We start from the raw sequence: 15,315 nt of genomic DNA, 5'->3' as shown, positions 1-15,315 counted from the left end.
ATGCAGATGACACAACCTTGCTTGCTGAAAGCAAAGAGGACTTGACACTCCTGATGAAGACCAAAGTCTATAGCTTTTAATGAGGATTTTGTTAGAACCTGGAGTCCTGGTGTGGTGCTGTGCGTTAATGAGCCAGACTGCAAAGCAGCTCACCAGCTGCTCCTCAGAAACCCTATACAGGGTCACTATGGGTCGGAATCGACTCGACGGCACTTCACAACACAACATGTTAGAACCTACTCAGTGACACCTAACAACAACCACCAACTACTGGAACCTGCCCCAGCACTGTGATGACTGGAAGCACACAGTTGTCTCTTTGACCTCAGAACCCCCAGGCTACAAGATCAGGCTTTAGTTGGCCTTGAGCTGCAGGAAGGCACAGACTAGGTGCTGTCTGATGGGCTTGTGCAGACACTTTGCTAGCAGAGTGAGAGAGACCCCCTAGTCTCAATCCAGGCACCTTTTGGGCCTTGACTTTGGACCCCAACACAGGCAACTTAAACCCAGGCCTGCTCCTCCAGGGGGGCTGACCCACTGGTTTGAAGCCTTCTGGGATAATAAGGTAGAAAACCTGTGCAAATGCCTTTCAATACCGTCTCTCCAGAGTCTCCAGAGTTAGGCCAAACTTCACACACTAAGGACACTTCTCTTCACACTGCCAAGTTTGTCCAAGACTTCAGAGACCAGGTGCAAGGTTAGGGGCCCTCAGGACCACCCTCACATCGGACCAGTTGGCTCCAAATTCAAGGATGTCCATACCCCCTCAGATGTGATACTTCACCAGAATGACTGCAGTACTCACGGAAAGCTCTATACTTAACTATTATACTTTATTATAGCAAAGAATACAAACCAGAGCCAGACAAAGGGAGACAGGCATAATAAGATGAGGTCTGGGAAGGTCCCAAATGTGAAGCGTCCATGGAACCGGAGAGTTCGGAGGCTAAATGGTTAAATGGCATTAGTTAGAATGGCTTCACTGGGCTTCTGACTTGGGGAGAGCATGCGCCTACAAGTTGAGAGGCTTGTTCAGATCCCTGGGCCCCTGTGTGTGCCTCACTTTAGTGCTGGTTGAAGGCTAGAAGTCATTTCTTCTCCAGCACTTTGGGGAAGAGTGGGCCACTCCTGTCTTATATGACCCTTTGAAGGGAGTGGCAACAGGCTGCCTTTCATCCTGCCCCAGAGCTGGTTTAGTGGTAAGAGCCTAAGACCAGCAATGAGGGATCTTGGCATGACCCTATTACTAATCAGATGTGTGTGTGTGTGTGTGGACATGTCTTTTAATTATGGTCTCTACAGGTGTGCGACATGGGGCAACAAACCAAACCAGTAGTTCCCAGTTCTGATTTTCATTACAATCATCAGAGGAGTTTGTTAAATATAAAGACCCTTGATCTCACTCCCAAACATTCTGACTCAGGAGATCTGAGGTGAAGCTTGTGAGCTCTCCCACTTCACACCCCAGATAACTGCAAAGAGCAATTCAGGCTGGGGACCACTGCTGTGGCTTAGTCCAAAGGCCTTCCACTGTGATGGCTGTGTTTCCATGGAGAGACCCATGTTTCTACGGAAATCTCCATGTGTCCACTACCATGTCCATGCTTCCAATGAGATGACCTGCATTTCCAGAGACACCAGTGTGGCACTTCCAGGGAGACTCTTGCCTTTCCACTGAGACACCCCCATTTTCACAGGCTCCCCCATTTCCACTGTGATGCAGGCATTTCCACAGAGATCCGTCGGTGTTTGCACTGAGAGAGAAGCCTGCATTTCTACTGAAGCAACAGCATTTCCACTGAGACCTCCTGGGACTCTTACACGGGTGTTCTCAGCTATGGATGGGTGGGTGGAGAGGATGTTGGGAAGAGGTGGGGATTGTTAAGGAAAGAAATTCAATCTGCAGTAGAGCAGGTCTCATGCACTAACTGGAAATACAAGACTAACTCAGTGTTCTGAAGGAATTCAGATATAATTGCAGAGGTCAAGGTTTTATTGGACAATCACAACAAGAAGTGCTTTGAAGGACAGATTAAAAAGGAGAAACCCAGATGCTCCTTACCTGTTTTTATTGTTACTGATTTTGTTATTATGGTTACAGTTCTCTTGGCTTTGCTGAATCTCATGATTCTGAATCTGTTTGCATGGAGAGAGAAAAGGCAGGTGGGCTTAGGTTAGGTCCTCCAAGAAGCCCCAGGCAAATTCCTCCACCCGATTCTCCACCGTCTCATTCCTTGGCCTTACTCCCATGGATCTCCCAGAATCCTGCTCTTCTGTAGGCCCTGGTCCCAGAAAGGCAGGGCATGAGTCTCTAGCAGTGCCTACCCTCTGAGCTCTAGAACTTTGGGATCATGGATCCCAGTCCAGGGTCTCCAATCAGCACCTCAGCAGGTTGAGCTCAGAAAACCTTTCCATGGTGCTTTTGCTGGAGTCCAGGATGGCTAAGCTTCGTCTCTCATACTTTAGACATATTGTCCGGAGGAAACAGTCGCTGGAGAAGGATGTCATGTTGGGTAAGGTGGAGGGTCAGAGAAAAAGAGGAAGACCCCTAACGAGATGGATTGGCCAGATGGCATCATTGATGGCATCAAGTGTGGCAGCGGTAGTGAGGTTGGCCCAGGATCAGACATTGTTTCGTTCTGCTGTGCATGGGGTCGCTATGAGTCGGTTCTGACTCGATGGCACCTGACAACAACAACAACAACAGCATTGCTGGCTCAGCTACTGTGTGTATGAAGTCTGGGCTTGGTGTCATGGAACATGTAGCAGGAGATGGAGACACAGTCCCTAACCTCTCTCTAGAATTCTCATACAGAAGTGAGATCTCAGTACCAAGCCCAGCAGAATAGGGGCTGAGCTGAGTAAGACCCAAGGGGACTGGAGGAGGTAAACTTTATTGTACATACAAATTGAGCCTACACTTCTAAGATTTTGATTAGACTTTTGATCTGCCTGATCATTCTTCTTCACAATTTACTATGAGGTGTCCTGACCTGTGAGGACCAGGGAACACAGGATTGAAAACAAGAGTAACATGGGACACCTGGATTTGAACCAGAGACCTCTTGATTTGCAGTGAAATACTCTGTCTCTGAATTACACCCCCTGCCCCAGCAGGGTGGTGTGGCTATCACTCGTTACTTGTGTCAATACCGCAGGACTCCTGGACAATTCTTTCTCTCATTTCCTCCATCACTCAGTTCCTGGTTGACCTTTACAACCGAGGAGATCTTTAAACTCATCCAGGTAATCTTCCTCAACATTAACAGCCATTGGGTGTCTACTACATGCCAAGCATAGGGGACAAGGACATACTGTGAAGAGGTGACGGTATTTCCTGAACTGAAAGATTCAGAGCCCAGGTCTGGAATGGCATTTAGTGACAAAGGAGAATGTTCATGATGATCTGCCAAGTGAAAGGACAGATATAAAAGCATTGTGTATGAGTGTGATTATAGACAATTTTAGCTTTTGAAGGCATTTTTATTTATTTACAACTTTTCCACATTGTACATGTTTTTGTAATAAAAATGTTACTTAGGAAAAGTGATACTCTCATTAAAGACATTATGGTACATTCATAGGTTGTTGTTGGTGTTGTTAGATGCTGTCAAGTTGGTTCTGACTCATAGCAACCCTATGCACGATGGAAGGAAGCACTGCTTGGTCTTCTGCCATCTTCACAACTGGTATTGTTGGAGCCCATTGGTGCTGTACTGTGTCAGTCTATCTCAGTGGGGTTCTTCCTCTTTTTTGCTGATCCTCCATTTTACTAAGCATGATGTCCTTCTCCAGGCACTGGTTACTCCTGAGAACATGTACAAAGAATGAGAATCGAAATCTCACCATCCTGGCTTCTAAGAAGCATTCTGGCTGTATGTCTTCCAAGACAGCTTTGTTCTTCTGGCAGTCCATGCATGCTGATTTCTTCACCAACACCACAATCAAATGCATCAGTTCTTCTAGGAGCTTCCTTATTCATTGTCCAATTTTGACATGCATATGAGGTTATTGAAAATACCGTGGCTTGGGTCAGGCCATCTTAGTCCTCAAACTGACATCTTTGCTCTTCTACACTTTAAAGAAGTCTTGTGCAGTATGTCAGTTGATCTCCTGACTGCTGCTCACATGGGTGTTGATGGTTGATCCAAGCAAAATGAAATCTTTGCCAACTTCAATCCTTTCTCCATTTGTATGGATGTTGTTTATTGGTCCATTGGTGAGGATTTTTTGTTTTCTTGACATTGAGATGCAGCCCATATGGAAGGCTGTGGTCGTTGATCTTCATCAGTAAGTATTTTAAGTCCTCTTCACTTTCAGCAAGCAAGGTTGTATCATCTGCATATTGCAGGTTGTTAATCAGTCTTCTTCAAATCCTGATGCCACATTTTTCTTCATACAATCCAATTTTTTAGATTATTTGCCCAGCATACAGATTAAATAAGTATGGTGAAAGAATACAACCCTGGCACACATTTTTCCTAATTTTAAACCATTTGGTGTACCCTTGTTCTGTTCGAATAACTGCCTCTAGGTCTATGTACAGGTTCCTCATTAGCACAATTAAACATTCTGGAATACTCATTTCTCTGCAGTATTGTCCATCGCTTGTCATGATCCACACAATCAAAAGTCTTTGCATAGTCAATAAAGCACAGGTAAACATCTTTCTGGTATCCTCTGTTTTCATCCAAGATCCATCTGACATCAGCAATGATGTCACTCATTCCATATCCTCTTCTGAATCTGGCTTGAACCTCAGGAAGTTCTCTGTCAATGTATGGTTGCAGCCATTTTTTGTATTATCTTTAGCAAAATTTTACTTTTATGTGATATTAATGATACTGTCCTTTGATTTTCTACATTCTTTGGGTCACCACTCTTTAGGATGGGTACAAATATGGATGGATCTCTTCCATTCAGTTGGCCAGGAGGTTGTCTTTCAAATTTCTTGGCATAGACTTGTGAGTGCTCCAGTGCTGTATCTGTTTGTTGAAAGATTTCAATTTGTATTCCATGAATTCCTGGCATATTGTTCTTTGCCAATTCCTTCAATGCATCTTGGACTTCTTCCTTCAGTATCATTGACTCTTAGTCATATGCTATCTCTTGAAATGGTTGGACATCAACCATTTCCTTTTGGTACAGTGACTCTATGTATTCCTTCCATTTTCTTTCGATGCATTCTACATCATTCAATATTTTGCCCAGAGAATCCTTCAATATTTCAAGTTGAGGCCTGAATGTGTTCTTCAATTACCTCAGTTTAAGAAATGCTGACCATGTATTTCTCTTTTGGTTTTCTAACTCCAGGTCTTTGCACATTTTGTTATAATATTTTACTTTGTCTTCTGGAGCTAACCATTGAGATTTTCTCTTCAGCTCTTTTATCTCCTCATTTCTTCCATTTGTTATAGCATCTCTATGATGGAGAAGTTGGTTTCAGAGTTTCTCTCTCTCTTTTTTTAAATGTTTTATTGTGAATTATGTGATAGTTTACATGGGAGAACATTAGTTTTACATTCATCCTATTGTATATCGTTACATTGCCATGGTTACATTCCCCTCCATGCATCATCAACCAACCAAAGGGTATACACTACAAGCCTGCACCCCGGTTATCAACACACAGCCCCTCTCCCTCTCGGGATCTAAAGTCCCCAGCTGCTCCATCTCTCCATGTCATTGTCTCTGCCTCCATCGCTGGCATCACTGCTTCTCTGGGTAGGGTCCTGTTCTCTGCTCTTCTCCCTTGATGGTCCCAGGGACCTCCGCTCCTAGACTGGAAAGTTAACCACTCCCCTTCTTGCTATAAAACACCAACCTTTACATTTCCAACCCTCACAATCAGTCCTGATAACAATTATTCACTATTGTATCACAAGAGACCCGTCTGCATTTCATTGCATCAGCCCAGCCTAGTCAGATTGTATACTACTCAGTGGAGATCAGAGTCTCTTTTGACATTGATTTTGGTCGTTCCCTTCTTTTTTGTCTTTTTAATGACCGTTTGCTTTCTCCCTGTATGCATCAAATCTGCTCTTCAGATGGTCTGTAAATTCAGGTAGGATATATTTAAGATCATATTTTGGAACTTGTAAGATTTGCTTTAATTTTCTTTAGCTTCAGCCTGAACTTGCATATGAGCAACTGGTGGTCTGCTTCACAGTCTGCCCCTGGTCTTGTTTTGGTTTGACGATATGGAGTTTTCCCACCATCTCTTTCTACAGATGTAGTCAACTTGATTTCTGTGTATTCCATCTGGTGAGGTCCATGTGTATAATCACTGTTTTTGTTGTTTAAAAAAGGTATTAGCAATGAAGGAGTCATTGGTCTTGCCAAATTCTGTCATGCGATCTCCAGCATTATTTCTATCACCACAGTCATATTTGCCAACTACCGATCCTTCCTCTTTGTTTCCAGTGTTACATTCCATTCACCAGTAATTTTCAATACATCTTGATTGCATGTATGATCAATTTCAGACTGAAGAAGTTGGTAGAATTCTTCAATTTCATCATCACTGGCTTTAGTGGTTGGTGCTTAAATTTGAATAATAGTTGTATTAACTGGTCATCTTTGAGTTGTTGTTGTTAAGTGCCATGGAGTCAGTTCCAACTCATAGTGACCCTGTATGGGGTGAATTTGAACTGCTGACCTTGTAGTTCAAACCGACCTTGCAGTCCAGTGCATTATTCCACAGCGACACACCAGGACTCCTTTAAGGCATATGGATACTATCCTATCACAGACAGCGTTGTGCTTCAAGACAGATCATGATATGTTCTTTTGGGTGATGAACACTATGCCATTCCTCTTCCATTTGTCTTGATTGCACGTTTGATAAATTTCAGAATGTAGACGTTGACAGAGTTCTTCAATTTTATCATCATTGGCCTTAGAAGTGTTTGTTGTTGTTGTTAGGTGCCATCAAGATGGTACTGACTCATAGGGGCCCTATGTACAACAGAATGAAACACTGCCCCATCCTGGGCCAACCTCTTAATTGTTGCCACGTTTGAGCCTATTGATGCAGCCACTTTACTAATCCATCTTGCTGGGGGTCTTCCTCTTTTGCTCTGACTCTCCACCTTATCAAGCATGATATCCTTCTCCAGTAACTGGTCCCTCCTGACAATATGTGGCAGTCTGACTGGTTACTACAAGAATATGCAAGTTGTTTGCAGGGAAGTCATCAAGGCAAGCAATAAAGTTCATTCAGAACAAACCTCCCTCTAAGACTGAAACTCAAAGGGATTACATGAGCAGGCATGAAAACTAACTGCTACATTGGTCTACTGGTGAGTGGAAGAGGGGGAAAGGCAGCAATGAAGAAATGGGCTGAGCTCAGTCACATTCCATTGGCAACCGTTAACCTGGAGATAAAGGAGAGAAGAGGAAGGGCTGGTTGGTCTGAAGTGTAGTGAGATCTGGGTACACCTGAGCCCATGGACAAGGACATAGCCACAGAAGGCTAGAGTTGAGAGTGAACCATCCAGCTGATATGGAGTTAGAGGAGGTGCACAAGAACACCCAGACTTGCAGATAGTACCCATTTGACATAGCCTCGATGGCTTGAGAATCAGAACTTGACTAGAGGAAGATGAAAAAAAGAAAAAAAAAACAATTTTTGGTAAAGGAAATGCAGGTAAATTGCTACAATTTGATGAACATGACATATATACTCATGGAGGTAGTAACTCTAAATACCAACAGAGATGGAAGGAGTCTTCACATCAAGTATCAATGCTATCCCCTCTTCACACATAGCAGAAAGGGATGGGCAACTTAGACATTGGCTACATAAAATGAGGGGGTCATGGAGGCATGAAGTGACTGGCTTACAAGGTTTCAAGAGGGAGTTTAGTTTAAGACTGTGGGGGGGAAGAAAGAGTCCCCACTGAATAGTTTTTGTCTCGTCTAGCTCGGTCTGTTAAAAGAGATAGGGATAAGATTCTTACGATTCAATAGTGAGTAATTGTTATCATGACTAATTACGACTGTCACAATTGTAAAGGTAGAAGTTTTGTAACAAAAATGGGGGAGTAGTTAATCTTACAGTCCAGAATCAAAGGACCATAAGATCATCAAGGGAGAAGAGCACATGCAGAATGCGAGAACTTATCCAGAGAGGCAGTGACACCAGAGGTGGAGGCAGAGATGGGGATATGGAGAGAGGGAGCAGCTGAGGACACTAGATTCATGGAAGAGAAGGACTGAAATATGGCTGCCAGGAGGCAAACTTTCAGAATGTGCCCTTTGGTGGCACATTAAAAAAATAATTTTAAAAAAGAGTTATAGTGAATAGAGAGAAATAGTGTTATCTGATGGTACATGAAGGGGATTCTAATCATTGTAATGAAACAAGGTGTATGATTTTTTTAATGTAAAACTGATGATATGCCCTGTAAACTTTCACTCAAGTCACAGTAAAAACTTGAAAACTTTTTTGAAGGATTTATTGATAATGGATGGAATGGGAGGGTTGGGAACAAATAGGAAGGGTCAGTAGTTGGAAACTGTGGTTTTGGTGAAAAAAACTATGCTGGAGACCGCATAGTAGAGTTTTGCAAGACGAATGATTTCTTCATTGCAAATATCTTTTTTTTTTAAACGAAATAAAAGACAACTATACACATGGATCTCACCAGAAGGAATACACCGAAATCAAATAGACAACATTTTTGTCAGATCTTTTGGAAAGAGACAGTGGGAAAGCTCTATATCATCAGTTAAAATAAGACCTGAGGCAGACAGTGGAACAGACCATCAAACGCAAATTCAAGCTGAAATTGAAGAAAATTAAAACAAATCCGTAAGAGCAAAAATATAACCTTTAACATTGTTGTTGTGAAGTGCCATTGAGTTAGTTCTGACCCATAGCGACCCTGTATAGGGATCTCGAGGCACAGCTGGTGAGCTTGAACCACTGACCTTGCACTTCAAATGGCTTCGCAGTCTGGCTCATTAACCCACAGCGTCACACCAGGACTCCTTGAACATATCCCACCTGAATTTAGAGATCATCTCAAGAACAGATTTGATTAATTAAACACTAATGACCAAAGACCAGAAGAGTTGTGGGATGACATCAAGAACATCATACAAGAAGAAAGCAAAATGCCATTTAAGAAGACAAGAAAGAAGGAAAAGACCAAAATGGGTGTCAGAAGAGACTCTAAAACTCATTCTCCAGTGTAGAGATGTTAAAGTACATGGAAGAAATGAGGAGGTAAAAAAACTGAACCAAAAAATTCAAAGGACCGCTCAAGAAAACAAAAGGAGCTCTGGTAGCATAGTGGTTACGAATCGGGCTGTGAACCTTAAGGCCGGCAGTTCGAAACTACCAGCTGCTCCATGGGAGAACGATGAGGTGTTCTGCTCCCGTAAAGATTTACAGCCTCGGAAACTCTGTACAGGGTCGCTATGGGTCAGAACCGACTCGACGGCACTTAACAACAACAAGAAAACAAAGTCAAATATTATAATGAAATATGCAAAGACCTGCAGTTAGAAAACCAAAAGGTTTTCTAACATTTCTCAAGGTGAAAGAACTGAAGAAAAAAATTCAAGCATTGATTTGTAATACTGAATGTTTATTTGGTTTCATTGGCGGGGAGGGTTAATGCACTGGACTGCAAAGTTGGTTTGAACCTCAAGGTCGGATGTTCAAGGTCCTCAGTCACTCCTTGGAAACCCTATACAGGGTCGCTATGGGTTGGAACCGACTCGACAGCACTTAACACTACAATGCTCAAAATGAGTTCTGGCGTGGCTCTGTGGGCTAATGTATTGGACTGCGAGGTTGGTTTGTACCACAAGGTTGGGTTCCACCTCACCAGTAGCTCCTTGGAAACTTTATACAGTGTCACTGTGACCTTTACAATGTCAATGTGAGTTGGACCCGACTCAATAATACTTAACAGCAACAACAGTGGGCAAAATATTGAATGATGCATAAGCATCAAAATAAGATGGGAGGAATACACAGAGTCACTGTACCAAAAGGAAATGTTCAATGTTCAACTATTTCAAGAGGTGGCATATGATCAAGAACCAATGGTAATGAAGTTGGAAAAGTCTAAGATGCACTGAAGGCATTGGCGAAGTACAAAGCTTCAGGAATCAATGGAATACAAATTGAAATCTTTCAACAATGTAGCAACGAAGGTGCTAATCATCTATGCCAAGCTCTAGAAGAAAAACTCCCTGGCCAACTGACTGGCAGAGATTCATCTTTGTGCCCATTCTAAAAAGAGGTGACCCAATGGAATGCAGAAATCTTCGAACAACATCATTAATACAGCATGCAAGTAAAAATCTTTTAAAGATAATTTCAAAACAGCTACAACAGTACATTGACAGGCAGCTTCAGAGGTTCAGGCTTGATACAGATGTGGACGTGGACTGAGAATTATCATTGCTGACGTCAGATGGACCTTGTCTGAAAGCAGAGAATACCAGAATGATGTTTACCTGTGTTGTATTGACTACACAAAGGTTTGTGATGGTGTGAATCATGACAAGATATGGACAATATTGCAGAGAATGAGTATTCCGGAATACTTAATTGTGCTCATGACGAACCTGCTCATAAACCAACAGGCAGTGATTCAAACAGAACAAGGGGACATGGAATTGTTTAAAATCAGAAAAGGTGTGTGCCAGGGTTGTATTCTTTCACCATACTTATTCAATATGTATGCTGAGCAAATAATCCAACAAGCTGGATTATATGAAGAAGAATGTGTCATCAGCATTGGAGGAAGACTCATTAACAACCTACGATAAGTAGGTGACACAACCTTGCTTGTTGAAAGTGAAGAAGACTTAAAATACTGATGAAGATCAAATACCACAGCCTTCCATATGGGTTGCACCTCAATGTAAAGAAAACAAAAATCCTCTTCACTGTACCAATAAATAACATCAACATTAATGGAGAAAAGATGGAAGTTGTCAAAGACTTCATTTTGCTCAGATCTTGAGTTCAGATTGTAGACCACAGAATGTGGAGCAATTCACTTCTTCTCTCTAACGTCATCCACATCATGACATTTTGTTACTGTAGAAACTAAGATAGAGGCCTTCACGGATGACAGTGGGGTGGAGGAGAGGAAAGCAACACAAATATGTAACAAGTCTTTTTGTCTCCACTTTACCACAGTCTGGAGACTGTGACTTAGATATGGGTTCTTCTTTCACATGTCAACAAGGTGACTGTAAAACATTCATGAGAGCCCAAGTGGGTTTATGTGGTAGTGTTAGCTATGAAAATGGTACATACAAAAGGGGGCACCTGGATTTGAACCAGGGACCTCTTGATCTGCAGTCAAATGCTCTACCCCTGAGCCATACCCCCTGACAGATGACCATAACCTATTCAATGCCTGTCATTTGTGTGGTAGCACTCAGCCCTGTAATATTGTTCTATGCAGCACCCTGTAAACTGGTGCTAGCTACCCTTTGGGACTGGCTGACTCATGACTATAGGCCTTCCCTCAGATGGCTTTCCAGGCCTTGTCCTCACTGAGGTCATTACTAGGGAGGAAAGGAAAAGCCTTCTGTGGAAGGCCAGCCCATTACCCATTGCCTGTTTGTTTTAGGCCAAGAGTTGGCCAAGGTCTCCACAACAAGCCACATCATCTTTCCCTGGACCACCAGCACTAGACCTTTCTTCCTCCTTACCTGAGGACAAAATGGGCTGTGTATTCCTCTCTTGGGGCGACCATGGAAAACTAACACAAAGTGGTGGCTGTGAACAGCATTCATTGTCTCACAATTTTGGAGTTGGAAACTCCACAATCAGGGTGTAAGCCATGTTGATGCATCTGAGAGTTACAAGAATCTGTCCCATGCCTCTCTCCTATGCACTGCTAGCTGCAGTAGTTCTGTGGCGTCCCTTGGATAGAAGATCAGTATCATATAATCGAATTGTCTCCTTCCTCTGTCTGTCTCTCTGTGCCTACTCTTCTTTTTCATAAATTCTCAGATTAGGACTGACCCTACATGCTGTGATCTCATCCTAATTTAACTGATGACATCTTCAGGGGCCTCATTTCCAAACAAGTTTATGACCAGAAGTACCAGGGGTTAGGGTATTGTCTTTGTTATCTTGTGTCCCAACAACAACAATATCACAAATACCCATTTTAGGAAAGAGAACTTGATCCTCACCATTCAGATTAGAAGTTACAATTCATAGGGTCTGCACCAGAGGAAGGCTTTCACTGTCTGCCATCTTGGGAAGGTCTGTGACACCATTTCCCATTTTAGGGTCTATTGTTGAATGGAGACCTCCATGGTCTTGGTGTTAATCTTCCCCTGGGTCTAGGAGGTTCTCATTGTGGGAAAGTCAGCTGTTGGCTCTTATCTCTGGGTCCCTTTAATCTCAGCTATTTTTTGTTTATTTTTAACATATTCTATCATTCAGAACAGATTAACATGGATAAAATCCATTCTTATTGCTCATATTCTGTGTCAATAACACATCTGTTTCTATTCTTGCCTCATGATCATCAAAGAGGGCAGGATTTACAACACAAACTGCATACTTCTAGCAGATCACAAAATGAAGGGTAATTATATAATAGACAAATCATGGTGCAGTCATACTGACACATACTCGAAGGGCACACAATCCCATCCATAACATTCCCCATTGCTCTCTTCCCCCACAATTCAGGTACTGGTCACATTCACCACACCATATCATTTAAAAAGTCATAAGTCATCTCCAAGTCCAAATTCACCTGGAGTAAAATTTCTCTTCTGTCCACCTGCACAATCTAAAATGTAAATGATCTGTGTCCCATGTGCAATGGAGGACAAGGCACAAGGTAGACATTTCTGTTATAAATGGGAGAAATACAATGTAACAAGAAACTGCAAAGGTTCCAGAACAATTTTTCTGAGACCATCTGGCCAATGATACATACTGCTCTCTTCTGGTTTCTGGGTTGCGGTATTTTGGTCTCTACCTACCATGCTGTTTGGGAAGGTGCAATTTAATTGACAAAAAGGTCTTTTAAGATGGAGTGGTGGTGTTGTGTGCTGTTGAGTTGGTTCCAACTCATTGTGATGCTGTATAGGATTTCTGAGGCTGTAAATCTTTATGGAACAGAAAACCTCATCTTTCTCCCATGGAGTGAGCAGCTGGCTGACCTTGTGGTTAGCAGCTTACCATGTAAGCCACTGCACCACCAGCGTTCCTTTAAGATAGACTTGTGGTTAAGTGCCCTTGAGTGAGTTCTGACTCACAGCAAACCTGAAAAGGGTTTCCAAGGAGTACCTGGTGGATTTGAACCACCAACCTTGTGGTTACCTGTCCAATGCTCACCCTACAGTGCGAAATCAGGATTCCTAAAATGTTGTAGGTGGATTCTAATCTCATCTGAGTGATGTCTCACCAAATCGGAGAACAGACAAAGATATAGTCAGAAGAGGAAATGTGATGTGACAACCGAGACAGATGCCATGAATTGCCAGGAGGCTCTATGGGTTAATGCGCCAGACTATAAAGCCATTTGAGCTGCAAGTTTGGCAGTTCAAGCTCACGAGTTACTCCTTGGAAACCCTATACAGGGTCACTATGGGTCGGAATTGACTTGACGGCACTTAACAACAACAACCTGAAGACAGGACAGTCATGGAACAGTTTCTCTCTCAAAGTCTTCAGAAGGAATTAACCCTTGAATTCAGACTTGTAGACCACAGAATTGGAAGACAATCCATTTCTGTTCTTCAAATCATCCACATTGTGGTATTTTCTTACAATAAACCTTAAGGACTAAGGAGCCCTGGAGTGGCACTGTGGGATAATGCACTGGACTGCAAGGTTGGGGGTTCAAATTCACCAGTTGCTCCTCAGAAACACTATACAGGGTCGCTATGAATCTCAACCAACTCAGTGGTGCTTAGCAACAAGAGCAGCAACTGTAAGAAACTAAGATGGTGGCCTTCATAGATGGCAGTGGGGTGGTGGAGATGAGACCTAAACATACATATAAGGGTCGTTTTTTTGGCTCCACCTTACCTCCACAGTCAGGAGAGAGTGTCTCTGTGTGGTTGTTGTTATAAACTCCAATACTAGGGGACTTATACCTTCTCTGAGGGCCCAGGAGGGGTTGCAGGTGTTAGCATTAGCTATGAAAAAGTTCACATAAATAAGGGGGTGCCTGGATTTGAACCAGGGACCTCTTGATCTGCAGTCAAATGCTCTACCCCTGAGCTACACCCCCTGGCAGCTGAATGCTACCTAATTAATGCCTTTATTTGTGTGGTAGCACTCCTCCCTACAATATTAACTAATACTTCCTTTTGGACTAGCTGACTCATGACTATACACCTTCCCTCAGCTTTATAGTCTTCCAGGTCTTGTCCTCATTGTGGCCTTTAGTAGGTAGGAAAGGAGAAGCATTCTATGGAAAACCAGGCTATCACCCACTGCCTGTTTGTTTTAGGCCAAGAGCTGGCCAAGACATTCACAACAAGACACATAATCCTTTGTTGGTCCCTCAGCCCTGTACCTTTCTTCTTCCTACCTTGAAGACAAAAATGGCTGTGTATACTTACAGCAGATCACAGTATGAAGAATAATTATATGATAGTGGAAATCATGGCAAAGCCAATTGTTGTTGTTCTTAGGTGCCATTAAGTTGGTATTGACTCATAGCAACCCTATGCACAACAGAATGAAACACTGCCTGGTCCTGGGTCAACCTCACAATTGTTGCCACGTTTGAGCCCATTGATGCTGCCACTTTGCCAATCCATCTCTCTGGGGGTCTTCCTCTTTTTCTCTGACTCTCCACCTTACCAAACATGAAATCCCTCTCCAGTGACTAGTCCCTCCTGACAATATGTCCAAAGTATGACAGATGAAGTCTGGCCATCCTGGCCTGTACTTTTTCCAATACAGATTGCCTGTTCCTTTGGCAGCCCATGGTAGTTTCAATATTCTCCTCCAGTACCATAACTCAAATGCATCAATTCTTCTACAATGTTCCTTAATCACTGTCCAAGTGTCACATACATATGAAGTTATTGAAAATATCATGGCTTGGGTCAGGTGCACCTTAGTCCTCAAGCTGACATCTTTGCTCTTCAGCACTTAAAAAAGGTCTTGTGAAGCAGATTTGCCTAATGCAACACATTGTTTGATTTCTTGGCTGCTGCTTCCATGAGTGTTGATGGTTGAGCCAATAAAAATGAAGTCCTTGACAACTTCAATCTTTTCTCCATTGATAAGAATGTTGTTTATTCCACCAGTGGTGAGGATTTTTGTTTTCTTTACATTGAGATACACTCCATACC

At 42.7% G+C, this 15,315-nt stretch overlaps 2 non-coding genes across 2 annotated transcripts; both read right to left on the bottom strand.

Moving 5' to 3' along the window:
* Positions 1-11,290: 11,290 nt before the first annotated feature.
* Positions 11,291-11,362, bottom strand: TRNAC-GCA. Its single transcript has one exon. It is a non-coding gene; the product is annotated as a tRNA-Cys (tRNA).
* A 2,806-nt stretch (positions 11,363-14,168) lies between these two features.
* Positions 14,169-14,240, bottom strand: TRNAC-GCA. The gene has a single exon. It is a non-coding gene; the product is annotated as a tRNA-Cys (tRNA).
* Positions 14,241-15,315: the final 1,075 nt, after the last annotated feature.

The sequence above is a fragment of the Chrysochloris asiatica genome, unplaced genomic scaffold (assembly GCF_000296735.1).
Source record: "Chrysochloris asiatica unplaced genomic scaffold, ChrAsi1.0 scaffold00041, whole genome shotgun sequence".
Lineage (NCBI taxonomy): Eukaryota > Metazoa > Chordata > Mammalia > Afrosoricida > Chrysochloridae > Chrysochloris > Chrysochloris asiatica.
This window is presented reverse-complemented; position numbering and strand designations above follow the sequence as displayed.